The sequence below is a fragment of the Lepus europaeus genome, chromosome 1 (genome assembly GCF_033115175.1).
Source record: "Lepus europaeus isolate LE1 chromosome 1, mLepTim1.pri, whole genome shotgun sequence".
In the NCBI taxonomy this organism is placed as follows: domain Eukaryota; kingdom Metazoa; phylum Chordata; class Mammalia; order Lagomorpha; family Leporidae; genus Lepus; species Lepus europaeus.
This window is the reverse complement of record NC_084827.1, coordinates 1365307-1392774: the sequence shown is the minus strand read 5'-3', so window position 1 is coordinate 1392774 and position 27468 is coordinate 1365307. Positions and strand designations below refer to the sequence as shown.

Below are 27468 nucleotides of genomic sequence, written 5' to 3'. Positions count from 1 at the left end.
CTGCGTCCTGAGATGAGCTGACCAGAGCACAGAAATGAAGAAATAAACAAAAAGCCGTGTTAATCTCAGGCTTCAGTAGGAATACAAAAATAAATATTAACATTTGCTGGATGACAAATCATGAAATGGCCAGGAGTCCTTAGTGCTTCTAGCAGGCTGGGAATTCTGTCCCTGTCAGGTACAGCACATTTCTAACTAGATACGAGTACAGTTCCACAGCCCGTTTACGCTCACTGCTCTGTGGACTCGCGGTAGCCGTGTCTGCCAGCCCGATCTTCACAACCGTCCTCTCTGTGGGTGCTGTACCCCCTCGACGCGCTCACGGGATTGCTGGTTTGTAGAGAAACAGATCTCAGCCTCGAGCTCCGCTATTCCGTTTCCTTTAGGTCACGGTTAGAAGTCTGCGCGTCTCAGGGTGGTGGTTCCCACAGGGAGGTATACCACGGTATGATAAGGTTCCAAAGTTCATATTCCTGTGTCAGTTACATAGAAGACACTATTACAGTTCACTCGGTGCAGTGCATGCTTTTGGAGTGCTCATCATGTGCAAGGAACTGTGTGGATATCTCCGGACACCTCACCTCTCGCCAGGGCTTTCTTTGCAGAACAAGAGTTGCTATGCCTCAGAGCGAGGGGCTGCTTGGATCAGGCGTCTAGAGCCTGTTGAACGTACACACTGCCTCTGTCACCCCAGGTTGTAATGCGCACCTCAAAGTGAGGCCTGGCCCTCACTTTGCACGCCCAGCACCTGGCAATGCGCGGCACACAGTGGGCACCAGTCTGTTGAAGGAGCTGGTCGGCGGAGCAGGAGGCTGTGGTGAGGGAGTCCCTGCGGCTGGCAGAAGGGCGTGTGGGATGCCGAGAGTCGGTGTGAGCATGAGGATACACCTGTAGAGACCGCTTTGAGGCCAGGGAGCCTGCGCCGAGATCCTCATGGATCAGCAGCCCACGGCCCTGGGCCAGCCACATCCATTCATTTGTCTGAGGCGGTGGCGACTTCTGGGCTGTGTTGCAGAGAAGAGTTGCAGCAGAGGGGCTGCTAAGCAGAATATATGACTGTCCTCTGCAGGAAGTCGGCTGAACTCCACTACGGAGGAGTAGATGAGTGGAAAGCGACGGCGTTTGCTTGGTCCTCTCGCTCAGGAGGCCGACCTGCCTGGAGATTTCCTACTCGAGTCCAGTTACTGTGAGAATGACTCAGTGGGATGGAGCTTTGCAGCCAGCGGGCACCGTGAAAGAAAGAACATTGTTCTGAGCTTCGTCTGAATGTGGGCTGGCACTGCCACCTCTGCTCTGGGAACGTCTGCCCTTCTCCCGGTTGATGTCACTGACTTGGGGGCCAGCGCAGAGCTCCTTCCAGACCCCTCAAGTCAGCAGCAGCCAGCTCGTCAGTCAGCCCGCTTCCTCCTTGGTCTCCGCACAGACACACTTAAGGCACTCATGTTACCTGGTTCCTGTTGACATCACCTCTGATGCCCTCTGATCATTTCTTCTTTTCTTCACACTCATGTTTCGGGCTCTTTGAGGTCGGAACCTGTGTGCAATCTTGCTGCTCTCCCCTCTCCCCGTTTGCCCCAGTGCCGAGTCGAGTCTGTGAACATGAAGGAGTGCTGAGAACTTCACCCACGGGCGTGGTTGGGTGACTCAGGACACTGAACGCTGAAGCCAGACCTCTGGACTCCAGTCCTCCGTGCCCGAGCCCTCGCTCACCACTCTCGCGTCATCTAGGTGCGCATGTGTGTCGGGGCCCACACCTGTGTGTTCTCAGTGGTCGGTGGAACACTGTTAACACAACTGGGCCTTTCTAAATGCTTGGTGAGGACACAGTCCCCGAGCAGGATGTGTTGTAGGAGAAAGCATACCCTGTGTCATTGCGTGAGTCAGCCCAATAACGGGAAGAGAAACATCTGTCGCTTTGATGCACCAGCGTCTGTCAGACAAAGCAATTAAACCCATGTCAGTCATTTTGGTACAACGAAACTAGAAGTAGATGCCACAGAAATACAGTCAAGATGAGGGTGTTTATCCTAGCCTGGGTTTTAGGACTGGTGGAAGCAGCTGCCGAAGCCTCCAGCCTTGGGACAGTTCAGTAGGTGGTGTTCCAGAGGAGAGCAGTGGAGGGACTCCGAGGGCCAGGGCCATCCCAAGCCCACATCTGGTCCTGTTTCTCATCTCAACCCCAAGCCTTATCAAGGTTTGAAATGCAAAAGTTTTGGAAATATAGATTAGGGTGACTTTTTTTTTGGCAATGATTTTGACTTTTATTTATTTGAGAGGTAGAGTTACAGACAGAGAGGGAGAGACAGAGAGAAGGGTCTTCGATCCTCTGGTTCACTCCCCAGATGGCCACAACAGCCAGAGCTGGGCCAGTCCAAAGTCAGGAGCCAGGAGCTTCTTCCGGGTCTCCCACATGGGTACAGGGGCCCAGGTACTTGGGCCATTTTCTGCTGCCATAAGCAGAGAGCTGGATCAGAAGTGGAGCAGCCAGGACACGAACCAGCGCCCACATGGGATGCTGGCGCCACGGGCGGAGGCTTAGCCCACTATGCCACAGTGCTGGCTGCTAGATTGGGTTTTATTTAGTAATATTCATTAATGACCTAAATCAAGAGAGAATCCCCTACTTAATGAAGTAATTAATTAGCTCTGGGGATTGAAGTGGAAAGCAGAAGACTAATTGATTTGTATGATCACTGAGTTCATTTCTCTTCCGTTCATGGGAAGGAGCCAATGTTGGGTCCTTGCCAGGTCTGCTGCTTGGGGCTGGACTGGAACCTCTCTGCCTGGAAATGCTGGTTTTGATTTTTTTCCCCCACATTGCTTGTCTGACTCCATCTTTGTGCTTCTGTGCCTGCTCGCTGCACAAATGGGAGGCCATCGTTTAGTGAGGCCGGCTCCCATCCCAGCCCCATCCCGGGGCTAGGGCCTCTGCTTTCTCCGGTCACCATTTTACCCAAGAAGCACCATACATGTTAGCGTTTGCTTTTTATTATTGCTGTGTGTGTGGCACAACAGGAAAGAATTAACAGGTTAAACAAACAACTCCTCTGAGTTGTGTGAAATCGGAGCTCACTGAGCCCCTGGGAGGACGTTCACCTGCATGGCCTGAGAGCAGCTGAGATCACGCGGGGGAGGCTTGGCTCGAGCTGCTGGGGTCGGCCTCTTAGCTTCTCTGCTGCACTGCACTGAGGTCTCTTGGTGAGGAAGAGCCAGCGAGTGTTTGGACACCGCTTATGAATGGGCTTTGCCGTGTGCTAGACGGTGTGCTAGACGGTGTGCTGGGAATGGGAGAAGAACAGTCAGGCCCCTGTCCAGTTCCCTCCTGCTAGTGCAGGCGGAAGGGTAAGGGAGGCCCCCCCATGGAACAGCTGAGTCTAAGTGGGCATGGGTCGACACCTGGGCTCCCTCAGCCTGTATGTCCCTAGAGCAAGCCAACAGGGCTGCCCCAGCCCTGGGAGCCCTCGCTCAGATGGCCTATGGCAGACCTCAGCCTCCAGGGGTTTCCCCAGCCCCCGCCTTCCTCGGGTAGCCTCTGAGCGAGAAGCAGGCGATGGAGGAATTTGGCAGTGCCCCCAGAAGCTCTGGCCCCCCCTGATGTTTTTCCCAGAGAGCCCGTTTCCTCTGTGAGGGGGAGAACTGACAGCATGGGAATGCGAGCGAGACCGCATCGCTCACCTAAGCGCTGCCGGCCGGTGTGCGCCTCGGGTGGGCTTCGCACTCACCACCCTCCGGTCCTGTGCATTCCCAGTGCGTGGTTCCACTGTGCTCTCCCCTCCAGGGACCCGGAGCAGGGCGACCATGTCTGCAACCCACCCCCTCTTCACATAAAAAGCCCCCGAACCACTGCTTCTTAAATCACCACGGTTCTAACCGCCAGGACTTGCTGTTTGGCATAGATTTATTGCTATTAAAATATTTGTTCTGATTGTTGCAGGTAGTAAATTTTGCCTTGTGGATTTCATTCCAACTCGCATAACTTTTGCAAGGAGGATACTGAGCGAGTTATAAAAACATCGGATCACACCGCGGCTGAGAGTAGTAAAAATGTAAATCCGTATAATACAAATGGGAGTTGAAGACGAGCAGTCGTGTGGAAGACAAGCAGAGCAGTGCCATAAATTGTGCTTCTGGGACAGTGGTCTTTAAGTGACCTCCAGAATCTGTAAAAATGTTACTTTTCATTCTTTTCTGTGAGGGCCTCAAAGTCACAGCTCAACCTGACCTTGTGAACAGTAGTTACTGGGGAGCTGATCCAGTGAATCTAGAACTTTCCCGCTGGTTTCCATGGTCCTGACTGGACTTCCTTTTCAGAGGCTTTATATAATTCATGCCAACTTAGCCAGCGCCGCGGCTCACTAGGCTAATCCTCTGCCTTGTGGCGCCAGCACACCGGGTTCTAGTCCTGGTCGGGGCACCGGATTCTGTCCCGGTTGCCCCTCTTCCAGGCCAGCTCTCTGCTGTGGCCAGGGAGTGCAGTGGAGGATGGCCCAAGTGCTTGGGCCCTGTACCTGCATGGGAGACCAGGGGAAGCACCTGGTGCGCCGGCCGCGGCAGCTATTGGAGGGTGAACCAACGGCAAAAGGAAGACCTTTCTCTCTGTCTCTCTTTCTCACTGTCCACTCTGCCTGTCAAAAAAAAATAATTAAAAAAAATAATAATAATAAATAAATAAATAATTCATGCCAACTTTAATACATGTAGCACTTTATTCTCACACCACTAAGTCAGTAGCAATTCTTTTCATATTCAAACGTTCGCAAGTGAATATCAGCTCCGTGAGGGCAAGGAGGTTTGCGGGCAAGGAGGTTTGCGGAGGAGCTGCGTCTGCTGTGTGCTGTGTTGGCTGCAGCATTAAGTGAGCACCCAGCGCTCGTTGTGTTCAGAGGTGAGCACTGAATGAAGGAACCGCCAGACGCGAGCTATACTAATTTGTTAAAAACACAGAGCAGTGCATTAAGCTTCAAATGTCTCTTTCTAAAACAGGTGTTTAATAGCGAACAAGAGAGGTGAGTAATTGAAACTCCTGTAGCATTCAACGCCTAGATTTCAGTAGTGCCTGTTCCTAACAAGTTCATTGAAGTGGCTTCATTAGAACTTTGTGCTAGAAGAAGCCTAATCCGTGTTGGCACCCAGCTCATAGAAATAGCTCTTAATCGGCTTCAGTGTTCTGATCTGCATCCCGCAGTGTTTACGGAGATTGGCATAGATAGGTGTGGGGCAATCACAATGTTCGGGGAAATGTCACGTTAGCAGTTCTCTTGAAATAGGTCTACAAATACAGAATTCCCCAGGGTTGTTTTCTATAAACCTGTCTTTGGTATAATTACTATTTCTCTTAGTTTTTCTACTTTTTACCTTTATAATCTTCTATTATTGTTTGACAGGCCAATTTCAGTTCGCTAAATTCCAGTTGTAATACTTTGTTTTCAAGTATTATAAAACATCTTAATGTTCCTTTTGTGGCAAATCACTCCTTTGGATCTTTGTTTCAAATTGTGGGTTTCAAAAGTGTTATTTTTCAAGTTGTAATCAGAACTAGAAGATATTTAAATATGGCTTAAATAAATCTGTTTTGAGTCTCAGAAATGCAGAGGTGCAGTGGGGGGGGGGGGGGGGTGGGGGTTGTCTGCAGCCAGTGACTGCATGGTGTTTCTTTTGCTCTGTAAAGAGCTGGGCAGGGGCGTCCAGACTCAATTCAGAATACAGGTCTAGGGGACACTTCCACCTAGGCCTCCCTCTACCGCCTCACACATCGCCCCGTGCAGGGAAACAGCTTCTTGTAGGGCTGGAGCCTTCTCGGGCTCCCCTCTGAAACCAACAATGAGAGTTGAAAAGGTTTTGTTTCTCTTGTATCACTTCTCACTTGCCAAATGTCCGCAAGCAATTTGAGTACTTTCAACCAAATCTCTTGGTAGACCTAGTGAAAAATAAATTTAACCTGTTAATTGTACTCTGTTTTTCTCCGTCTCCTCTGAATAAATAAAAGGTTAAAATCATGGGTGACACAGAAGGAGATAAAGCTTAATCACTCCAGTTTTGAATTCAGCCGTGGGTGCTCTTGTGCCTGGCTTTCCCGTCGACCTCATTGCCATCTGACTGCCATCAATAGCTCTTTTCTATTTCATCAATTGCGTCTAAAAGCCATCGGAACACATAATGTTTGCAGCCCTTTTTTCCCATTATAATTGATGGAGCTTAGCATTTTTGTGGGGTTTGGGGTGGGGTGTAATCAGGACTTTTTCTCACTGAGTTGTCTTTTTCCCTGGCTGGGACAGCAGGGGGACAGGGACCTCCTGCTGCGTGTGCAAGTGTGCAGTTGCATGGACATCTCCCCTTTTGCCAGATTTCACGGATGTGAGAACCAACAGATAATTTTTGGAGAACCTGTTACAATCTTATTTTCTCATTCACAGATGAGCCTTGAAAGGCTGGATTTTTAAGAGGACTATCTTTTTTTTAAGATTTATTTTATTTATTTGAAAGAGTTACAAAGAGAGAAGTAGAGACAGAGAGGACTATCTTTTCTTAAGATCTCTCAGTCCACAAAGGAGGAATGGGCTTATTAGTCTTTAATCATGTGGCATCGCAATACAGTTATCTCCTTTGTGCCAGATCACCAGCCCCTGAGAGAGCAGGGCTTCTGTTTATTGTTCCTCCTTTGAAATGAGCACACAGTGACCCCCACCCCGGTCTTCTAGAAGAGAGGAGGGCTCTGAAGTTTCTGGAAAGTCCTCCATAAACAGAGTCAGCCCCTAATTTTTACGATGCAGTTGTTAGCCACAGGGATTAACCCAAAGGAAGATTTCAAGACCAAGGCGTTGATTTTGTTGTTTTTGATATGAAAATTGAGTTGGCCCTTCTGTCAATGGACTCTGTTACATAAGGCAAGGATTAAAGTGTTCTTGCCACTTGAATTCTCCCATGGTCATTTGATGATTTTCAAAATATTATGTAAATAAAATAAATAGCCAATAGCCAAATAGCCAATCATGTAAATAACTACACTTAGAGAAATAAGAGATAGTCATGGGCCTTTTGTTTTTACTTCACCATTTTTAACCATTTGGAATCAAATGGTTGGATTTTGTATCAACTAAGTAGAGGAGCCAATATCCATTTTAATATGCAATATTAACATTAAGCAGTCCCCAAAATTTTGAGTAGCATTTGCAGCATGTAGCCAAACATTCACGGTATTGCACTCTAGCAGAACGTGTTTTATTTGTTAGTTTCTTCACATCAGTCTTCAGATGTTGAACGCTGCCTCAGGTGTGCGCTCAGCTACGTGGGACATCTCGCCATCTTCAGGCGTCTCTGCTTGGTGCTGAGGTTGTCCAGCTATGGTTGCCTGGGATGCTGTCGATTTTCATTGATGTGCATCCCATGCAGTGAATGCCTGTGGAAGATGATCCAGAGTGAAATCAGTGATTCGCTGCTTGCTGCGTTTGACACCAGATTGTCCTGGCGTGCAGAAGAGAGTCGCCAGCGATCCTGGCGAGTTAAGCAGTCATGCAGGCGTTTTCCCCGGAATACGGCAATGTGGAGCTTACTCCTTTTTTTCCTTTTCTTGAGAGGCATAGAGACAAACAGGTCTCCCGTCTTCCGGTCACTCCCCAGATGCAGGCAGCAGCAGCGACTGGGCCAGGCCAAAGCCAGGAGCTCAAACTTAGTCCTGGTCTCCACACGGAAGGCAGGGACCCAACTACTTGAGCCATCACCTGCTGTCTTCTGGGGCCTGGGGTCAGGAGCAGAGCTGGGACTTGAAGTCTGGCACTCGATACGGATGCATCCAAAGCAGCCGCTGGGCCAAACACCAGCCCCAAGGAGCTCATTCCTCATTTTCTGGCTGTAAGAGCCAGCAAGGCAGTGCTGAAGTGGTGCGCTCTACTCTCGGACCCTACAGAGCCACTGAGCACTCGGTCAGTGACATGCTGCAGGGTTGCCAGGCGTCACGCAGGCTGGGTCAGGCATCACGTGCAGCCCTGCTAGGAGTTAATTGGCGAATCCTACCGGCAGCCAGGAACACTTTCATATCTTTCCACAAGGTATAGGTGATTGATTTCTAGAAGCTGTGTGTGAATATATTATCCAGCCGTTGAACCTGAAAATTGGGTATTAAAGACAACTCAAATTGATGACTAAGCAATGATGAGTGAAAGTTTGAAAGACTGAATATTAGTGACCAATGGATTCTAGATTATAAGTAGAAAGCTCAAAAGTGTGCAAAAGTAATGACAGAAGATGAAGTAACAAAAATAAAAATTGTATGTGCACTGTGATTACAGCTGTGTATTTAAAGATTTAAATGAAAACTATTGTTTTCATTTAATGAATTAATGAATTGTTACAAAGCTGTTTAATACATTCTCTAACCTGTTTTTTATTTTATAGCTGAGGAAGGGATCGATAAATAATTGCCATCGTATCACCAGGTATTGGGTGTCCCTGGTATTTGGTGCCATTTAACAAATGACGCGAACCATCTGTGGCATCCTGGAGGAGGGACTGCTTTTCTGAGAGCCCCTTGCTGTCCCAGAAGGCCAGCTACCCCCGACAGCTTGACCCACGGTGTCTTACCTGCTGAGCGCAAGCCTCCAGGACGGAGGGGCGTTTGCCAGTCCCTGAGCTGACCTTCGATCTAGGAAGAGACAGAGGTCCGCGGTGGCTGCGTGAGCCGGGAGCGTCCGTGTCGGCGACGCGCTCTGCAAGGACGTGTGTGACCTGGGGTGCAGTGAGTTGGGGGCCTCTCTGTGAGGACGTGTGACCTGGGGTGCAGTGAGTTGGGGGCCTCTCTGTGAGGACGTGTGACCTGGGGTGCAGTGAGTTGGGGGCACCCTCTCTGTGAGGACGTGTGACCTGGGGTGCAGTGAGTTGGGGGCCTCTCTGTGAGGACGTGTGACCTGGGGTGCAGTGAGTTGGGGGCACCCTCTCTGCGAGGACATGTGACCTGGGGTGCAGTGAGTTGGGGGCCTCTCTGCGAGGACATGTGACCTGGGGTGCAGTGAGTTGGGGGCACCCTCTCTGCGAGGACGTGTGACCTGGGGTGCAGTGAGTTGGGGGCACCCTCTCTGCGAGGACATGTGACCTGGGGTGCAGTGAGTTGGGGGCCTCTCTGCGAGGACGTGTGACCTGGGGTGCAGTGAGTTGGGGGCACCCTCTCTGCGAGGACGTGTGACCTGGGGTGCAGTGAGTTGGGGGCCTCTCTGTGAGGACGTGTGACCTGGGGTGCAGTGAGTTGGGGGCACCCTCTCTGCGAGGACATGTGACCTGGGGTGCAGTGAGTTGGGGGCACCCTCTCTGCGAGGACGTGTGACCTGGGGTGCAGTGAGTTGGGGGCCTCTCTGTGAGGACGTGTGACCTGGGGTGCAGTGAGTTGGGGGCCTCTCTGTGAGGACGTGTGACCTGGGGTGCAGTGAGTGGGGGGCACCCTCTCTGTGAGGACGTGTGACCTGGGGTGCAGTGAGTTGGGGCACCCTCTCTGCGAGGACGTGTGACCTGGGGTGCAGTGAGTTGGGGGCCTCTCTGTGAGGACGTGTGACTGGGGTGCAGTGAGTTGGGGGCCTCTCTGTGAGGACGTGTGACCTGGGGTGCAGTGAGTTGGGGGCCTCTCTGCGAGGACGTGTGACCTGGGGTGCAGTGAGTTGGGGGCACCCTCTCTGTGAGGACGTGTGACCTGGGGTGCAGTGAGTTGGGGGCCTCTCTGCGAGGACGTGTGACCTGGGGTGCAGTGAGTTGGGGGCACCCTCTCTGCGAGGACGTGTGACCTGGGGTGCAGTGAGTTGGGGGCACCCTCTCTGCGAGGACGTGTGACCTGGGGTGCAGTGAGTTGGGGGCCTCTCTGTGAGGACGTGTGACCTGGGGTGCAGTGAGTTGGGGGCCTCTCTGCGAGGACGTGTGACCTGGGGTGCAGTGAGTTGGGGGCCTCTCTGTGAGGACGTGTGACCTGGGGTGCAGTGAGTTGGGGGCCTCTCTGCGAGGACGTGTGACCTGGGGTGCAGTGAGTTGGGGGCCTCTCTGTGAGGACGTGTGACCTGGGGTGCAGTGAGTTGGGGGCCTCTCTGTGAGGACGTGTGACTGGGGTGCAGTGAGTTGGGGGCCTCTCTGTGAGGACGTGTGACCTGGGGTGCAGTGAGTTGGGGGCCTCTCTGTGAGGACGTGTGACCTGGGGTGCAGTGAGTTGGGGGCACCCTCTGCGAGGACGTGTGACCTGGGGTGCAGTGAGTTGGGGGCACCCTCTCTGCGAGGACATGTGACCTGGGGTGCAGTGAGTTGGGGGCCTCTCTGCGAGGACGTGTGACCTGGGGTGCAGTGAGTTGGGGGCACCCTCTCTGCGAGGACGTGTGACCTGGGGTGCAGTGAGTTGGGGGCACCCTCTCTGCGAGGACGTGTGACCTGGGGTGCAGTGAGTTGGGGGCACCCTCTCTGCGAGGACGTGTGACCTGGGGTGCAGTGAGTTGGGGGCACCCTCTCTGCGAGGACGTGTGACTGGGGTGCAGTGAGTTGGGGGCCTCTCTGTGAGGACGTGTGACCTGGGGTGAGTGAGTTGGGGGCACCTCTCTGTGAGGACGTGTGACCTGGGGTGTAGTGAGTTGGGGGCCTCTCTGCGAGGACGTGTGACCTGGGGTGCAGTGAGTTGGGGGCCTCTCTGTGAGGACGTGTGACCTGGGGTGCAGTGAGTTGGGGGCCTCTCTGTGAGGACGTGTGACCTGGGGTGCAGTGAGTTGGGGGCCTCTCTGTGAGGACGTGTGACCTGGGGTGCAGTGAGTTGGGGGCCTCTCTGTGAGGACGTGTGACCTGGGGTGCAGTGAGTTGGGGGCACCCTCTGCGAGGACGTGTGACCTGGGGTGCAGTGAGTTGGGGGCACCCTCTCTGCGAGGACATGTGACCTGGGGTGCAGTGAGTTGGGGGCCTCTCTGCGAGGACGTGTGACCTGGGGTGCAGTGAGTTGGGGGCACCCTCTCTGCGAGGACGTGTGACCTGGGGTGCAGTGAGTTGGGGGCACCCTCTCTGCGAGGACGTGTGACCTGGGGTGCAGTGAGTTGGGGGCACCCTCTCTGCGAGGACGTGTGACCTGGGGTGCAGTGAGTTGGGGGCCTCTCTGTGAGGACGTGTGACCTGGGGTGCAGTGAGTTGGGGGCCTCTCTGTGAGGACGTGTGACCTGGGGTGCAGTGAGTTGGGGGCACCCTCTCTGTGAGGACGTGTGACCTGGGGTGCAGTGAGTTGGGGCACCCTCTCTGCGAGGACGTGTGACCTGGGGTGCAGTGAGTTGGGGGCCTCTCTGTGAGGACGTGTGACTGGGGTGCAGTGAGTTGGGGGCCTCTCTGTGAGGACGTGTGACCTGGGGTGCAGTGAGTTGGGGGCCTCTCTGCGAGGACGTGTGACCTGGGGTGCAGTGAGTTGGGGGCCTCTCTGTGAGGACGTGTGACCTGGGGTGCAGTGAGTTGGGTGCACCCTCTCTGTGAGGACGTGTGACCTGGGGTGCAGTGAGTTGGGGGCACCCTCTCTGCGAGGACGTGTGACCTGGGGTGCAGTGAGTTGGGGGCACCCTCTCTGCGAGGACGTGTGACCTGGGGTGCAGTGAGTTGGGGGCACCCTCTCTGCGAGGACGTGTGACCTGGGGTGCAGTGAGTTGGGGGCACCCTCTCTGCGAGGACGTGTGACCTGGGGTGCAGTGAGTTGGGGGCACCCTCTCTGCGAGGACGTGTGACTGGGGTGCAGTGAGTTGGGGGCCTCTCTGTGAGGACGTGTGACCTGGGGTGCAGTGAGTTGGGGGCCTCTCTGTGAGGACGTGTGACTGGGGTGTAGTGAGTTGGGGGCCTCTCTGCGAGGACGTGTGACCTGGGGTGCAGTGAGTTGGGGGCACCCTCTCTGCGAGGACGTGTGACCTGGGGTGCAGTGAGTTGGGGGCCTCTCTGTGAGGACGTGTGACCTGGGGTGCAGTGAGTTGGGGGCCTCTCTGTGAGGACGTGTGACCTGGGGTGCAGTGAGTTGGGGGCCTCTCTGTGAGGACGTGTGACCTGGGGTGCAGTGAGTTGGGGGCCTCTCTGTGAGGACGTGTGACCTGGGGTGCAGTGAGTTGGGGGCACCCTCTGCGAGGACGTCGTGTGTGACCTGGGGTGCAGTGAGTTGGGGGCACCCTCTCTGCGAGGACATGTGACCTGGGGTGCAGTGAGTTGGGGGCCTCTCTGTGAGGACGTGTGACCTGGGGTGCAGTGAGTTGGGGGCACCCTCTCTGCGAGGACGTGTGACCTGGGGTGCAGTGAGTTGGGGGCCTCTCTGTGAGGACGTGTGACCTGGGGTGCAGTGAGTTGGGGGCCTCTCTGTGAGGACGTGTGACCTGGGGTGCAGTGAGTTGGGGGCCTCTCTGTGAGGACGTGTGACCTGGGGTGCAGTGAGTTGGGGGCCTCTCTGTGAGGACGTGTGACCTGGGGTGCAGTGAGTTGGGGGCCTCTCTGCGAGGACGTGTGACCTGGGGTGCAGTGAGTTGGGGGCCTCTCTGCGAGGACGTGTGACCTGGGGTGCAGTGAGTTGGGGGCCTCTCTGCGAGGACGTGTGACCTGGGGTGCAGTGAGTTGGGGGCCTCTCTGTGAGGACGTGTGACCTGGGGTGCAGTGAGTTGGGGGCACCCTCTCTGCGAGGACGTGTGACCTGGGGTGCAGTGAGTTGGGGGCACCCTCTCTGCGAGGACGTGTGACCTGGGGTGCAGTGAGTTGGGGGCCTCTCTGTGAGGACGTGTGACTGGGGTGCAGTGAGTTGGGGGCCTCTCTGTGAGGACGTGTGACCTGGGGTGCAGTGAGTTGGGGGCACCCTCTCTGCGAGGACGTGTGACCTGGGGTGCAGTGAGTTGGGGGCCTCCCTGTGAGGACGTGTGACCTGGGGTGCAGTGAGTTGGGGGCACCCTCTCTGCGAGGACGTGTGACCTGGGGTGCAGTGAGTTGGGGCACCCTCTCTGCGAGGACGTGTGACCTGGGGTGCAGTGAGTTGGGGGCCTCTCTGTGAGGACGTGTGACTGGGGTGCAGTGAGTTGGGGGCCTCTCTGTGAGGACGTGTGACCTGGGGTGCAGTGAGTTGGGGGCACCCTCTCTGCGAGGACGTGTGACCTGGGGTGCAGTGAGTTGGGGGCCTCTCTGTGAGGACGTGTGACCTGGGGTGCAGTGAGTTGGGGGCCTCTCTGTGAGGACGTGTGACCTGGGGTGCAGTGAGTTGGGGGCACCCTCTCTGTGAGGACGTGTGACTGGGGTGCAGTGAGTTGGGGGCACCCTCTCTGTGAGGACGTGTGACTGGGGTGCAGTGAGTTGGGGGCACCCTCTCTGTGAGGACGTGTGACCTGGGGTGCAGTGAGTTGGGGGCACCCTCTCTGTGAGGACGTGTGACTGGGGTGCAGTGAGTTGGGGGCACCCTCTCTGTGAGGACGTGTAACCTGGGGTGCAGTGAGTTGGGGGCCTCTCTGCGAGGACGTGTGACCTGGGGTGCAGTGAATTGGGGGCACCCTCTCTGCGAGGACGTGTGACCTGGGGTGCAGTGAGTTGGGGGCCTCTCTGCGAGGACGTGTGACCTGGGGTGCAGTGAGTTGGGGGCACCCTCTCTGCGAGGACGTGTGACCTGGGGTGCAGTGAGTTGGGGGCACCCTCTCTGCGAGGACGTGTGACCTGGGGTGCAGTGAGTTGGGGGCACCCTCTCTGCGAGGACGTGTGACCTGGGGTGCAGTGAGTTGGGGGCACCCTCTCTGCGAGGACGTGTGACTGGGGTGCAGTGAGTTGGGGGCCTCTCTGTGAGGACGTGTGACCTGGGGTGAGTGAGTTGGGGGCACCTCTCTGTGAGGACGTGTGACCTGGGGTGTAGTGAGTTGGGGGCCTCTCTGCGAGGACGTGTGACCTGGGGTGCAGTGAGTTGGGGGCACCCTCTCTGCGAGGACGTGTGACCTGGGGTGCAGTGAGTTGGGGGCCTCTCTGTGAGGACGTGTGACCTGGGGTGCAGTGAGTTGGGGGCCTCTCTGTGAGGACGTGTGACCTGGGGTGCAGTGAGTTGGGGGCCTCTCTGTGAGGACGTGTGACCTGGGGTGCAGTGAGTTGGGGGCCTCTCTGTGAGGACGTGTGACCTGGGGTGCAGTGAGTTGGGGGCACCCTCTGCGAGGACGTGTGACCTGGGGTGCAGTGAGTTGGGGGCACCCTCTCTGCGAGGACATGTGACCTGGGGTGCAGTGAGTTGGGGGCCTCTCTGCGAGGACGTGTGACCTGGGGTGCAGTGAGTTGGGGGCACCCTCTCTGCGAGGACATGTGACCTGGGGTGCAGTGAGTTGGGGGCACCCTCTCTGCGAGGACGTGTGACCTGGGGTGCAGTGAGTTGGGGGCCTCTCTGTGAGGACGTGTGACCTGGGGTGCAGTGAGTTGGGGGCCTCTCTGTGAGGACGTGTGACCTGGGGTGCAGTGAGTGGGGGGCACCCTCTCTGTGAGGACGTGTGACCTGGGGTGCAGTGAGTTGGGGCACCCTCTCTGCGAGGACGTGTGACCTGGGGTGCAGTGAGTTGGGGGCCTCTCTGTGAGGACGTGTGACTGGGGTGCAGTGAGTTGGGGGCCTCTCTGTGAGGACGTGTGACCTGGGGTGCAGTGAGTTGGGGGCCTCTCTGCGAGGACGTGTGACCTGGGGTGCAGTGAGTTGGGGGCACCCTCTCTGTGAGGACGTGTGACCTGGGGTGCAGTGAGTTGGGGGCCTCTCTGCGAGGACGTGTGACCTGGGGTGCAGTGAGTTGGGGGCACCCTCTCTGCGAGGACGTGTGACCTGGGGTGCAGTGAGTTGGGGGCACCCTCTCTGCGAGGACGTGTGACCTGGGGTGCAGTGAGTTGGGGGCCTCTCTGTGAGGACGTGTGACCTGGGGTGCAGTGAGTTGGGGGCCTCTCTGCGAGGACGTGTGACCTGGGGTGCAGTGAGTTGGGGGCCTCTCTGTGAGGACGTGTGACCTGGGGTGCAGTGAGTTGGGGGCCTCTCTGTGAGGACGTGTGACTGGGGTGTAGTGAGTTGGGGGCCTCTCTGCGAGGACGTGTGACCTGGGGTGCAGTGAGTTGGGGGCACCCTCTCTGCGAGGACGTGTGACCTGGGGTGCAGTGAGTTGGGGGCCTCTCTGTGAGGACGTGTGACCTGGGGTGCAGTGAGTTGGGGGCCTCTCTGTGAGGACGTGTGACCTGGGGTGCAGTGAGTTGGGGGCCTCTCTGTGAGGACGTGTGACCTGGGGTGCAGTGAGTTGGGGGCCTCTCTGTGAGGACGTGTGACCTGGGGTGCAGTGAGTTGGGGGCCTCTCTGCGAGGACATGTGACCTGGGGTGCAGTGAGTTGGGGGCACCCTCTCTGCGAGGACGTGTGACCTGGGGTGCAGTGAGTTGGGGGCACCCTCTCTGCGAGGACATGTGACCTGGGGTGCAGTGAGTTGGGGGCCTCTCTGCGAGGACGTGTGACCTGGGGTGCAGTGAGTTGGGGGCACCCTCTCTGCGAGGACGTGTGACCTGGGGTGCAGTGAGTTGGGGGCCTCTCTGTGAGGACGTGTGACCTGGGGTGCAGTGAGTTGGGGGCCTCTCTGTGAGGACGTGTGACCTGGGGTGCAGTGAGTTGGGGGCACCCTCTCTGCGAGGACGTGTGACCTGGGGTGCAGTGAGTTGGGGGCCTCTCTGTGAGGACGTGTGACCTGGGGTGCAGTGAGTTGGGGGCCTCTCTGTGAGGACGTGTGATCTGGGGTGCAGTGAGTTGGGGGCACCCTCTCTGTGAGGACGTGTGACCTGGGGTGCAGTGAGTTGGGGCACCCTCTCTGCGAGGACGTGTGACCTGGGGTGCAGTGAGTTGGGGGCCTCTCTGTGAGGACGTGTGACTGGGGTGCAGTGAGTTGGGGGCCTCTCTGTGAGGACGTGTGACCTGGGGTGCAGTGAGTTGGGGGCCTCTCTGCGAGGACGTGTGACCTGGGGTGCAGTGAGTTGGGGGCACCCTCTCTGCGAGGACGTGTGACCTGGGGTGCAGTGAGTTGGGGGCCTCTCTGCGAGGACGTGTGACCTGGGGTGCAGTGAGTTGGGGGCACCCTCTCTGCGAGGACGTGTGACCTGGGGTGCAGTGAGTTGGGGGCACCCTCTCTGCGAGGACGTGTGACCTGGGGTGCAGTGAGTTGGGGGCCTCTCTGTGAGGACGTGTGACCTGGGGTGCAGTGAGTTGGGGGCCTCTCTGCGAGGACGTGTGACCTGGGGTGCAGTGAGTTGGGGGCCTCTCTGTGAGGACGTGTGACCTGGGGTGCAGTGAGTTGGGGGCCTCTCTGTGAGGACGTGTGACTGGGGTGTAGTGAGTTGGGGGCCTCTCTGCGAGGACGTGTGACCTGGGGTGCAGTGAGTTGGGGGCACCCTCTCTGCGAGGACGTGTGACCTGGGGTGCAGTGAGTTGGGGGCCTCTCTGTGAGGACGTGTGACCTGGGGTGCAGTGAGTTGGGGGCCTCTCTGTGAGGACGTGTGACTGGGGTGCAGTGAGTTGGGGGCCTCTCTGTGAGGACGTGTGACCTGGGGTGCAGTGAGTTGGGGGCCTCTCTGTGAGGACGTGTGACCTGGGGTGCAGTGAGTTGGGGGCACCCTCTGCGAGGACGTGTGACCTGGGGTGCCGTGAGTTGGGGGCACCCTCTCTGCGAGGACATGTGACCTGGGGTGCAGTGAGTTGGGGGCCTCTCTGCGAGGACGTGTGACCTGGGGTGCAGTGAGTTGGGGGCACCCTCTCTGCGAGGACGTGTGACCTGGGGTGCAGTGAGTTGGGGGCACCCTCTCTGCGAGGACGTGTGACCTGGGGTGCAGTGAGTTGGGGGCACCCTCTCTGCGAGGACGTGTGACCTGGGGTGCAGTGAGTTGGGGGCACCCTCTCTGCGAGGACGTGTGACTGGGGTGCAGTGAGTTGGGGGCCTCTCTGTGAGGACGTGTGACCTGGGGTGAGTGAGTTGGGGGCACCTCTCTGTGAGGACGTGTGACCTGGGGTGTAGTGAGTTGGGGGCCTCTCTGCGAGGACGTGTGACCTGGGGTGCAGTGAGTTGGGGGCCTCTCTGTGAGGACGTGTGACCTGGGGTGCAGTGAGTTGGGGGCCTCTCTGTGAGGACGTGTGACCTGGGGTGCAGTGAGTTGGGGGCCTCTCTGTGAGGACGTGTGACCTGGGGTGCAGTGAGTTGGGGGCCTCTCTGTGAGGACGTGTGACCTGGGGTGCAGTGAGTTGGGGGCACCCTCTGCGAGGACGTGTGACCTGGGGTGCAGTGAGTTGGGGGCACCCTCTCTGCGAGGACATGTGACCTGGGGTGCAGTGAGTTGGGGGCCTCTCTGCGAGGACGTGTGACCTGGGGTGCAGTGAGTTGGGGGCACCCTCTCTGCGAGGACGTGTGACCTGGGGTGCAGTGAGTTGGGGGCACCCTCTCTGCGAGGACGTGTGACCTGGGGTGCAGTGAGTTGGGGGCACCCTCTCTGCGAGGACGTGTGACCTGGGGTGCAGTGAGTTGGGGGCCTCTCTGTGAGGACGTGTGACCTGGGGTGCAGTGAGTTGGGGGCCTCTCTGTGAGGACGTGTGACCTGGGGTGCAGTGAGTTGGGGGCACCCTCTCTGTGAGGACGTGTGACCTGGGGTGCAGTGAGTTGGGGCACCCTCTCTGCGAGGACGTGTGACCTGGGGTGCAGTGAGTTGGGGGCCTCTCTGTGAGGACGTGTGACTGGGGTGCAGTGAGTTGGGGGCCTCTCTGTGAGGACGTGTGACCTGGGGTGCAGTGAGTTGGGGGCCTCTCTGCGAGGACGTGTGACCTGGGGTGCAGTGAGTTGGGGGCCTCTCTGTGAGGACGTGTGACCTGGGGTGCAGTGAGTTGGGTGCACCCTCTCTGTGAGGACGTGTGACCTGGGGTGCAGTGAGTTGGGGGCACCCTCTCTGCGAGGACGTGTGACCTGGGGTGCAGTGAGTTGGGGGCACCCTCTCTGCGAGGACGTGTGACCTGGGGTGCAGTGAGTTGGGGGCACCCTCTCTGCGAGGACGTGTGACCTGGGGTGCAGTGAGTTGGGGGCACCCTCTCTGCGAGGACGTGTGACCTGGGGTGCAGTGAGTTGGGGGCACCCTCTCTGCGAGGACGTGTGACTGGGGTGCAGTGAGTTGGGGGCCTCTCTGTGAGGACGTGTGACCTGGGGTGCAGTGAGTTGGGGGCCTCTCTGTGAGGACGTGTGACTGGGGTGTAGTGAGTTGGGGGCCTCTCTGCGAGGACGTGTGACCTGGGGTGCAGTGAGTTGGGGGCACCCTCTCTGCGAGGACGTGTGACCTGGGGTGCAGTGAGTTGGGGGCCTCTCTGTGAGGACGTGTGACCTGGGGTGCAGTGAGTTGGGGGCCTCTCTGTGAGGACGTGTGACCTGGGGTGCAGTGAGTTGGGGGCCTCTCTGTGAGGACGTGTGACCTGGGGTGCAGTGAGTTGGGGGCCTCTCTGTGAGGACGTGTGACCTGGGGTGCAGTGAGTTGGGGGCACCCTCTGCGAGGACGTGTGTGACCTGGGGTGCAGTGAGTTGGGGGCACCCTCTCTGCGAGGACATGTGACCTGGGGTGCAGTGAGTTGGGGGCCTCTCTGTGAGGACGTGTGACCTGGGGTGCAGTGAGTTGGGGGCACCCTCTGCGAGGACGTGTGACCTGGGGTGCAGTGAGTTGGGGGCACCCTCTCTGCGAGGACATGTGACCTGGGGTGCAGTGAGTTGGGGGCCTCTCTGTGAGGACGTGTGACCTGGGGTGCAGTGAGTTGGGGGCCTCTCTGTGAGGACGTGTGACCTGGGGTGCAGTGAGTTGGGGGCCTCTCTGTGAGGACGTGTGACCTGGGGTGCAGTGAGTTGGGGGCCTCTCTGCGAGGACGTGTGACCTGGGGTGCAGTGAGTTGGGGGCCTCTCTGCGAGGACGTGTGACCTGGGGTGCAGTGAGTTGGGGGCCTCTCTGCGAGGACGTGTGACCTGGGGTGCAGTGAGTTGGGGGCCTCTCTGTGAGGACGTGTGACCTGGGGTGCAGTGAGTTGGGGGCACCCTCTCTGCGAGGACGTGTGACCTGGGGTGCAGTGAGTTGGGGGCACCCTCTCTGCGAGGACGTGTGACCTGGGGTGCAGTGAGTTGGGGGCCTCTCTGTGAGGACGTGTGACTGGGGTGCAGTGAGTTGGGGGCCTCTCTGTGAGGACGTGTGACCTGGGGTGCAGTGAGTTGGGGGCACCCTCTCTGCGAGGACGTGTGACCTGGGGTGCAGTGAGTTGGGGGCCTCCCTGTGAGGACGTGTGACCTGGGGTGCAGTGAGTTGGGGGCACCCTCTCTGCGAGGACGTGTGACCTGGGGTGCAGTGAGTTGGGGCACCCTCTCTGCGAGGACGTGTGACCTGGGGTGCAGTGAGTTGGGGGCCTCTCTGTGAGGACGTGTGACTGGGGTGCAGTGAGTTGGGGGCCTCTCTGTGAGGACGTGTGACCTGGGGTGCAGTGAGTTGGGGGCACCCTCTCTGCGAGGACGTGTGACCTGGGGTGCAGTGAGTTGGGGGCCTCTCTGTGAGGACGTGTGACCTGGGGTGCAGTGAGTTGGGGGCCTCTCTGTGAGGACGTGTGACCTGGGGTGCAGTGAGTTGGGGGCACCCTCTCTGTGAGGACGTGTGACTGGGGTGCAGTGAGTTGGGGGCACCCTCTCTGTGAGGACGTGTGACTGGGGTGCAGTGAGTTGGGGGCACCCTCTCTGTGAGGACGTGTGACCTGGGGTGCAGTGAGTTGGGGGCACCCTCTCTGTGAGGACGTGTGACTGGGGTGCAGTGAGTTGGGGGCACCCTCTCTGTGAGGACGTGTAACCTGGGGTGCAGTGAGTTGGGGGCCTCTCTGCGAGGACGTGTGACCTGGGGTGCAGTGAATTGGGGGCACCCTCTCTGCGAGGACGTGTGACCTGGGGTGCAGTGAGTTGGGGGCCTCTCTGCGAGGACGTGTGACCTGGGGTGCAGTGAGTTGGGGGCACCCTCTCTGCGAGGACGTGTGACCTGGGGTGCAGTGAGTTGGGGGCACCCTCTCTGCGAGGACGTGTGACCTGGGGTGCAGTGAGTTGGGGGCACCCTCTCTGCGAGGACGTGTGACCTGGGGTGCAGTGTGTTGGGGGCACCCTCTCTGCGAGGACGTGTGACTGGGGTGCAGTGAGTTGGGGGCCTCTCTGTGAGGACGTGTGACCTGGGGTGAGTGAGTTGGGGGCACCTCTCTGTGAGGACGTGTGACCTGGGGTGTAGTGAGTTGGGGGCCTCTCTGCGAGGACGTGTGACCTGGGGTGCAGTGAGTTGGGGGCACCCTCTCTGCGAGGACGTGTGACCTGGGGTGCAGTGAGTTGGGGGCCTCTCTGTGAGGACGTGTGACCTGGGGTGCAGTGAGTTGGGGGCCTCTCTGTGAGGACGTGTGACCTGGGGTGCAGTGAGTTGGGGGCCTCTCTGTGAGGACGTGTGACCTGGGGTGCAGTGAGTTGGGGGCCTCTCTGTGAGGACGTGTGACCTGGGGTGCAGTGAGTTGGGGGCACCCTCTGCGAGGACGTGTGACCTGGGGTGCAGTGAGTTGGGGGCACCCTCTCTGCGAGGACATGTGACCTGGGGTGCAGTGAGTTGGGGGCCTCTCTGCGAGGACGTGTGACCTGGGGTGCAGTGAGTTGGGGGCACCCTCTCTGCGAGGACGTGTGACCTGGGGTGCAGTGAGTTGGGGGCACCCTCTCTGCGAGGACGTGTGACCTGGGGTGCAGTGAGTTGGGGGCACCCTCTCTGCGAGGACGTGTGACCTGGGGTGCAGTGAGTTGGGGGCCTCTCTGTGAGGACGTGTGACCTGGGGTGCAGTGAGTTGGGGGCCTCTCTGTGAGGACGTGTGACCTGGGGTGCAGTGAGTTGGGGGCACCCTCTCTGTGAGGACGTGTGACCTGGGGTGCAGTGAGTTGGGGCACCCTCTCTGCGAGGACGTGTGACCTGGGGTGCAGTGAGTTGGGGGCCTCTCTGTGAGGACGTGTGACTGGGGTGCAGTGAGTTGGGGGCCTCTCTGTGAGGACGTGTGACCTGGGGTGCAGTGAGTTGGGGGCCTCTCTGCGAGGACGTGTGACCTGGGGTGCAGTGAGTTGGGGGCCTCTCTGTGAGGACGTGTGACCTGGGGTGCAGTGAGTTGGGTGCACCCTCTCTGTGAGGACGTGTGACCTGGGGTGCAGTGAGTTGGGGGCACCCTCTCTGCGAGGACGTGTGACCTGGGGTGCAGTGAGTTGGGGGCACCCTCTCTGCGAGGACGTGTGACCTGGGGTGCAGTGAGTTGGGGGCACCCTCTCTGCGAGGACGTGTGACCTGGGGTGCAGTGAGTTGGGGGCACCCTCTCTGCGAGGACGTGTGACCTGGGGTGCAGTGAGTTGGGGGCACCCTCTCTGCGAGGACGTGTGACTGGGGTGCAGTGAGTTGGGGGCCTCTCTGTGAGGACGTGTGACCTGGGGTGCAGTGAGTTGGGGGCCTCTCTGTGAGGACGTGTGACTGGGGTGTAGTGAGTTGGGGGCCTCTCTGCGAGGACGTGTGACCTGGGGTGCAGTGAGTTGGGGGCACCCTCTCTGCGAGGACGTGTGACCTGGGGTGCAGTGAGTTGGGGGCCTCTCTGTGAGGACGTGTGACCTGGGGTGCAGTGAGTTGGGGGCCTCTCTGTGAGGACGTGTGACCTGGGGTGCAGTGAGTTGGGGGCCTCTCTGTGAGGACGTGTGACCTGGGGTGCAGTGAGTTGGGGGCCTCTCTGTGAGGACGTGTGACCTGGGGTGCAGTGAGTTGGGGGCACCCTCTGCGAGGACGTGTGTGACCTGGGGTGCAGTGAGTTGGGGGCACCCTCTCTGCGAGGACATGTGACCTGGGGTGCAGTGAGTTGGGGGCCTCTCTGTGAGGACGTGTGACCTGGGGTGCAGTGAGTTGGGGGCACCCTCTCTGCGAGGACGTGTGACCTGGGGTGCAGTGAGTTGGGGGCCTCTCTGTGAGGACGTGTGACCTGGGGTGCAGTGAGTTGGGGGCCTCTCTGTGAGGACGTGTGACCTGGGGTGCAGTGAGTTGGGGGCCTCTCTGTGAGGACGTGTGACCTGGGGTGCAGTGAGTTGGGGGCCTCTCTGCGAGGACGTGTGACCTGGGGTGCAGTGAGTTGGGGGCCTCTCTGCGAGGACGTGTGACCTGGGGTGCAGTGAGTTGGGGGCCTCTCTGCGAGGACGTGTGACCTGGGGTGCAGTGAGTTGGGGGCCTCTCTGCGAGGACGTGTGACCTGGGGTGCAGTGAGTTGGGGGCCTCTCTGTGAGGACGTGTGACCTGGGGTGCAGTGAGTTGGGGGCACCCTCTCTGCGAGGACGTGTGACCTGGGGTGCAGTGAGTTGGGGGCACCCTCTCTGCGAGGACGTGTGACCTGGGGTGCAGTGAGTTGGGGGCCTCTCTGTGAGGACGTGTGACTGGGGTGCAGTGAGTTGGGGGCCTCTCTGTGAGGACGTGTGACCTGGGGTGCAGTGAGTTGGGGGCACCCTCTCTGCGAGGACGTGTGACCTGGGGTGCAGTGAGTTGGGGGCCTCCCTGTGAGGACGTGTGACCTGGGGTGCAGTGAGTTGGGGGCACCCTCTCTGCGAGGACGTGTGACCTGGGGTGCAGTGAGTTGGGGCACCCTCTCTGCGAGGACGTGTGACCTGGGGTGCAGTGAGTTGGGGGCCTCTCTGTGAGGACGTGTGACTGGGGTGCAGTGAGTTGGGGGCCTCTCTGTGAGGACGTGTGACCTGGGGTGCAGTGAGTTGGGGGCACCCTCTCTGCGAGGACGTGTGACCTGGGGTGCAGTGAGTTGGGGGCCTCTCTGTGAGGACGTGTGACCTGGGGTGCAGTGAGTTGGGGGCCTCTCTGTGAGGACGTGTGACCTGGGGTGCAGTGAGTTTGGGGCACCCTCTCTGTGAGGACGTGTGACTGGGGTGCAGTGAGTTGGGGGCACCCTCTCTGTGAGGACGTGTGACTGGGGTGCAGTGAGTTGGGGGCACCCTCTCGGTGAGGACGTGTGACCTGGGGTGCAGTGAGTTGGGGGCACCCTCTCTGTGAGGACGTGTGACTGGGGTGCAGTGAGTTGGGGGCACCCTCTCTGTGAGGACGTGTAACCTGGGGTGCAGTGAGTTGGGGGCCTCTCTGCGAGGACGTGTGACCTGGGGTGCAGTGAATTGGGGGCACCCTCTCTGCGAGGACGTGTGACCTGGGGTGCAGTGAGTTGGGGGCACCCTCTCTGTGAGGACGTGTAACCTGGGGTGCAGTGAGTTGGGGGCCTCTCTGCGAGGACGTGTGACCTGGGGTGCAGTGAATTGGGGGCACCCTCTCTGCGAGGACGTGTGACCTGGGGTGCAGTGAGTTGGGGGCCTCTCTGTGAGGACGTGTGACTGGGGTGCAGTGAGTTGGGGGCCTCTCTGCGAGGACGTGTGACCTGGGGTGCAGTGAGTTGGGGGCCTCTCTGCGAGGACGTGTGACCTGGGGTGCAGTGAGTTGGGGGCCTCTCTGTGAGGACGTGTGACCTGGGGTGCAGTGAGTTGGGGGCACCCTCTCTGTGAGGACGTGTGACCTGGGGTGCAGTGAGTTGGGGGCCTCTCTGCGAGGACGTGTGACATGGGGTGCAGTGAGTTGGGGGCACCCTCTCTGTGAGGACGTGTGACCTGGGGTGCAGTGAGTTGGGGGCACCCTCTCTGTGAGGACGTGTGACCTGGGGTGCAGTGAGTTGGGGGCCTCTCTGCGAGGACGTGTGACCTGGGGTGCAGTGAGTTGGGGGCCTCTCTGTGAGGACGTGTGACCTGGGGTGCAGTGAGTTGGGGGCACCCTCTCTGCGAGGACGTGTGACCTGGGGTGCAGTGAGTAGGGGGCACCCTCTCTGCGAGGACGTGTGACCTGGGGTGCAGTAAGTTGGGGGCACCCTCTCTGCGAGGACGTGTGACCTGGGGTGCAGTGAGTTGGGGGCACCCTCTCTGCGAGGACGTGTGACCTGGGGTGCAGTGAGTTGGGGGCACCCTCTCTGTGAGGACGTGTGACCTGGGGTGCAGTGAGTTGGGGGCCTCTCTGTGAGGACGTGTGACTGGGGTGCAGTGAGTTGGGGGCACCCTCTCTGCGAGGACGTGTGACCTGGGGTGCAGTGAGTTGGGGGCACCCTCTCTGCGAGGACGTGTGACCTGGGGTGCAGTGAGTTGGGGGCACCCTCTCTGCGAGGACGTGTGACCTGGGGTGCAGTGAGTTGGGGGCACCCTCTCTGCGAGGACGTGTGACCTGGGGTGCAGTGAGTTGGGGGCACCCTCTCTGCGAGGACGTGTGACTGGGGTGCAGTGAGTTGGGGGCCTCTCTGTGAGGACGTGTGACCTGGGGTGCAGTGAGTTGGGGGCCTCTCTGTGAGGACGTGTGACTGGGGTGTAGTGAGTTGGGGGCCTCTCTGCGAGGACGTGTGACCTGGGGTGCAGTGAGTTGGGGGCACCCTCTCTGCGAGGACGTGTGACCTGGGGTGCAGTGAGTTGGGGGCCTCTCTGTGAGGACGTGTGACCTGGGGTGCAGTGAGTTGGGGGCCTCTCTGTGAGGACGTGTGACCTGGGGTGCAGTGAGTTGGGGGCCTCTCTGTGAGGACGTGTGACCTGGGGTGCAGTGAGTTGGGGGCCTCTCTGTGAGGACGTGTGACCTGGGGTGCAGTGAGTTGGGGGCACCCTCTGCGAGGACGTGTGTGACCTGGGGTGCAGTGAGTTGGGGGCACCCTCTCTGCGAGGACATGTGACCTGGGGTGCAGTGAGTTGGGGGTCTCTCTGTGAGGACGTGTGACCTGGGGTGCAGTGAGTTGGGGGCACCCTCTCTGCGAGGACGTGTGACCTGGGGTGCAGTGAGTTGGGGGCCTCTCTGTGAGGACGTGTGACCTGGGGTGCAGTGAGTTGGGGGCCTCTCTGTGAGGACGTGTGACCTGGGGTGCAGTGAGTTGGGGGCCTCTCTGTGAGGACGTGTGACCTGGGGTGCAGTGAGTTGGGGGCCTCTCTGCGAGGACGTGTGACCTGGGGTGCAGTGAGTTGGGGGCCTCTCTGCGAGGACGTGTGACCTGGGGTGCAGTGAGTTGGGGGCCTCTCTGCGAGGACGTGTGACCTGGGGTGCAGTGAGTTGGGGGCCTCTCTGCGAGGACGTGTGACCTGGGGTGCAGTGAGTTGGGGGCCTCTCTGTGAGGACGTGTGACCTGGGGTGCAGTGAGTTGGGGGCACCCTCTCTGCGAGGACGTGTGACCTGGGGTGCAGTGAGTTGGGGGCACCCTCTCTGCGAGGACGTGTGACCTGGGGTGCAGTGAGTTGGGGGCCTCTCTGTGAGGACGTGTGACTGGGGTGCAGTGAGTTGGGGGCCTCTCTGTGAGGACGTGTGACCTGGGGTGCAGTGAGTTGGGGGCACCCTCTCTGCGAGGACGTGTGACCTGGGGTGCAGTGAGTTGGGGGCCTCCCTGTGAGGACGTGTGACCTGGGGTGCAGTGAGTTGGGGGCACCCTCTCTGCGAGGACGTGTGACCTGGGGTGCAGTGAGTTGGGGCACCCTCTCTGCGAGGACGTGTGACCTGGGGTGCAGTGAGTTGGGGGCCTCTCTGTGAGGACGTGTGACTGGGGTGCAGTGAGTTGGGGGCCTCTCTGTGAGGACGTGTGACCTGGGGTGCAGTGAGTTGGGGGCACCCTCTCTGCGAGGACGTGTGACCTGGGGTGCAGTGAGTTGGGGGCCTCTCTGTGAGGACGTGTGACCTGGGGTGCAGTGAGTTGGGGGCCTCTCTGTGAGGACGTGTGACCTGGGGTGCAGTGAGTTTGGGGCACCCTCTCTGTGAGGACGTGTGACTGGGGTGCAGTGAGTTGGGGGCACCCTCTCTGTGAGGACGTGTGACTGGGGTGCAGTGAGTTGGGGGCACCCTCTCGGTGAGGACGTGTGACCTGGGGTGCAGTGAGTTGGGGGCACCCTCTCTGTGAGGACGTGTGACTGGGGTGCAGTGAGTTGGGGGCACCCTCTCTGTGAGGACGTGTAACCTGGGGTGCAGTGAGTTGGGGGCCTCTCTGCGAGGACGTGTGACCTGGGGTGCAGTGAATTGGGGGCACCCTCTCTGCGAGGACGTGTGACCTGGGGTGCAGTGAGTTGGGGGCACCCTCTCTGTGAGGACGTGTAACCTGGGGTGCAGTGAGTTGGGGGCCTCTCTGCGAGGACGTGTGACCTGGGGTGCAGTGAATTGGGGGCACCCTCTCTGCGAGGACGTGTGACCTGGGGTGCAGTGAGTTGGGGGCCTCTCTGTGAGGACGTGTGACTGGGGTGCAGTGAGTTGGGGGCCTCTCTGCGAGGACGTGTGACCTGGGGTGCAGTGAGTTGGGGGCCTCTCTGCGAGGACGTGTGACCTGGGGTGCAGTGAGTTGGGGGCCTCTCTGTGAGGACGTGTGACCTGGGGTGCAGTGAGTTGGGGGCACCCTCTCTGTGAGGACGTGTGACCTGGGGTGCAGTGAGTTGGGGGCCTCTCTGCGAGGACGTGTGACATGGGGTGCAGTGAGTTGGGGGCACCCTCTCTGTGAGGACGTGTGACCTGGGGTGCAGTGAGTTGGGGGCACCCTCTCTGTGAGGACGTGTGACCTGGGGTGCAGTGAGTTGGGGGCCTCTCTGCGAGGACGTGTGACCTGGGGTGCAGTGAGTTGGGGGCCTCTCTGTGAGGACGTGTGACCTGGGGTGCAGTGAGTTGGGGGCACCCTCTCTGCGAGGACGTGTGACCTGGGGTGCAGTGAGTAGGGGGCACCCTCTCTGCGAGGACGTGTGACCTGGGGTGCAGTAAGTTGGGGGCACCCTCTCTGCGAGGACGTGTGACCTGGGGTGCAGTGAGTTGGGGGCACCCTCTCTGCGAGGACGTGTGACCTGGGGTGCAGTGAGTTGGGGGCACCCTCTCTGTGAGGACGTGTGACCTGGGGTGCAGTGAGTTGGGGGCCTCTCTGTGAGGACGTGTGACTGGGGTGCAGTGAGTTGGGGGCACCCTCTCTGCGAGGACGTGTGACCTGGGGTGCAGTGAGTTGGGGGCACCCTCTCTGCGAGGACGTGTGACTGGGGTGCAGTGAGTGGGGGCCTCTCTGTGAGGACGTGTGACCTGGGGTGCAGTGAGTTGGGGGCACCCTCTCTGTGAGGACGTGTGACTGGGGTGCAGTGAGTTGGGGGCCTCTCTGTGAGGACGTGTGACTGGGGTGCAGTGAGTTGGGGGCACCCTCTCTGTGAGGACGTGTGACCTGGGGTGCAGTGAGTTGGGGGCACCTCTCTGTGAGGACGTGTGACCGGGGTGCAGTGTTTGGGGGCACCTCTCTGCGAGGACGTGTGACCTGGGGTGCAGTGAGTGGGGGCACCCTCTCTGTGAGGACGTGTGACCTGGGGTGCAGTGAGTTGGGGGCACCCTCTCTGCGAGGACGTGTGACCTGGGGTGCAGTGAGTTGGGGGCCTCTCTG

At 59.6% G+C, this 27468-nt stretch overlaps 1 protein-coding gene across 2 annotated transcripts in view; it reads left to right on the top strand.

Annotated features, from left to right (window-relative positions):
• Positions 1 to 27468, top strand: part of HIPK2 (homeodomain interacting protein kinase 2) — a 227212-nt gene that overhangs the window by 104256 nt on the left and 95488 nt on the right. The window lies entirely within an intron of this gene.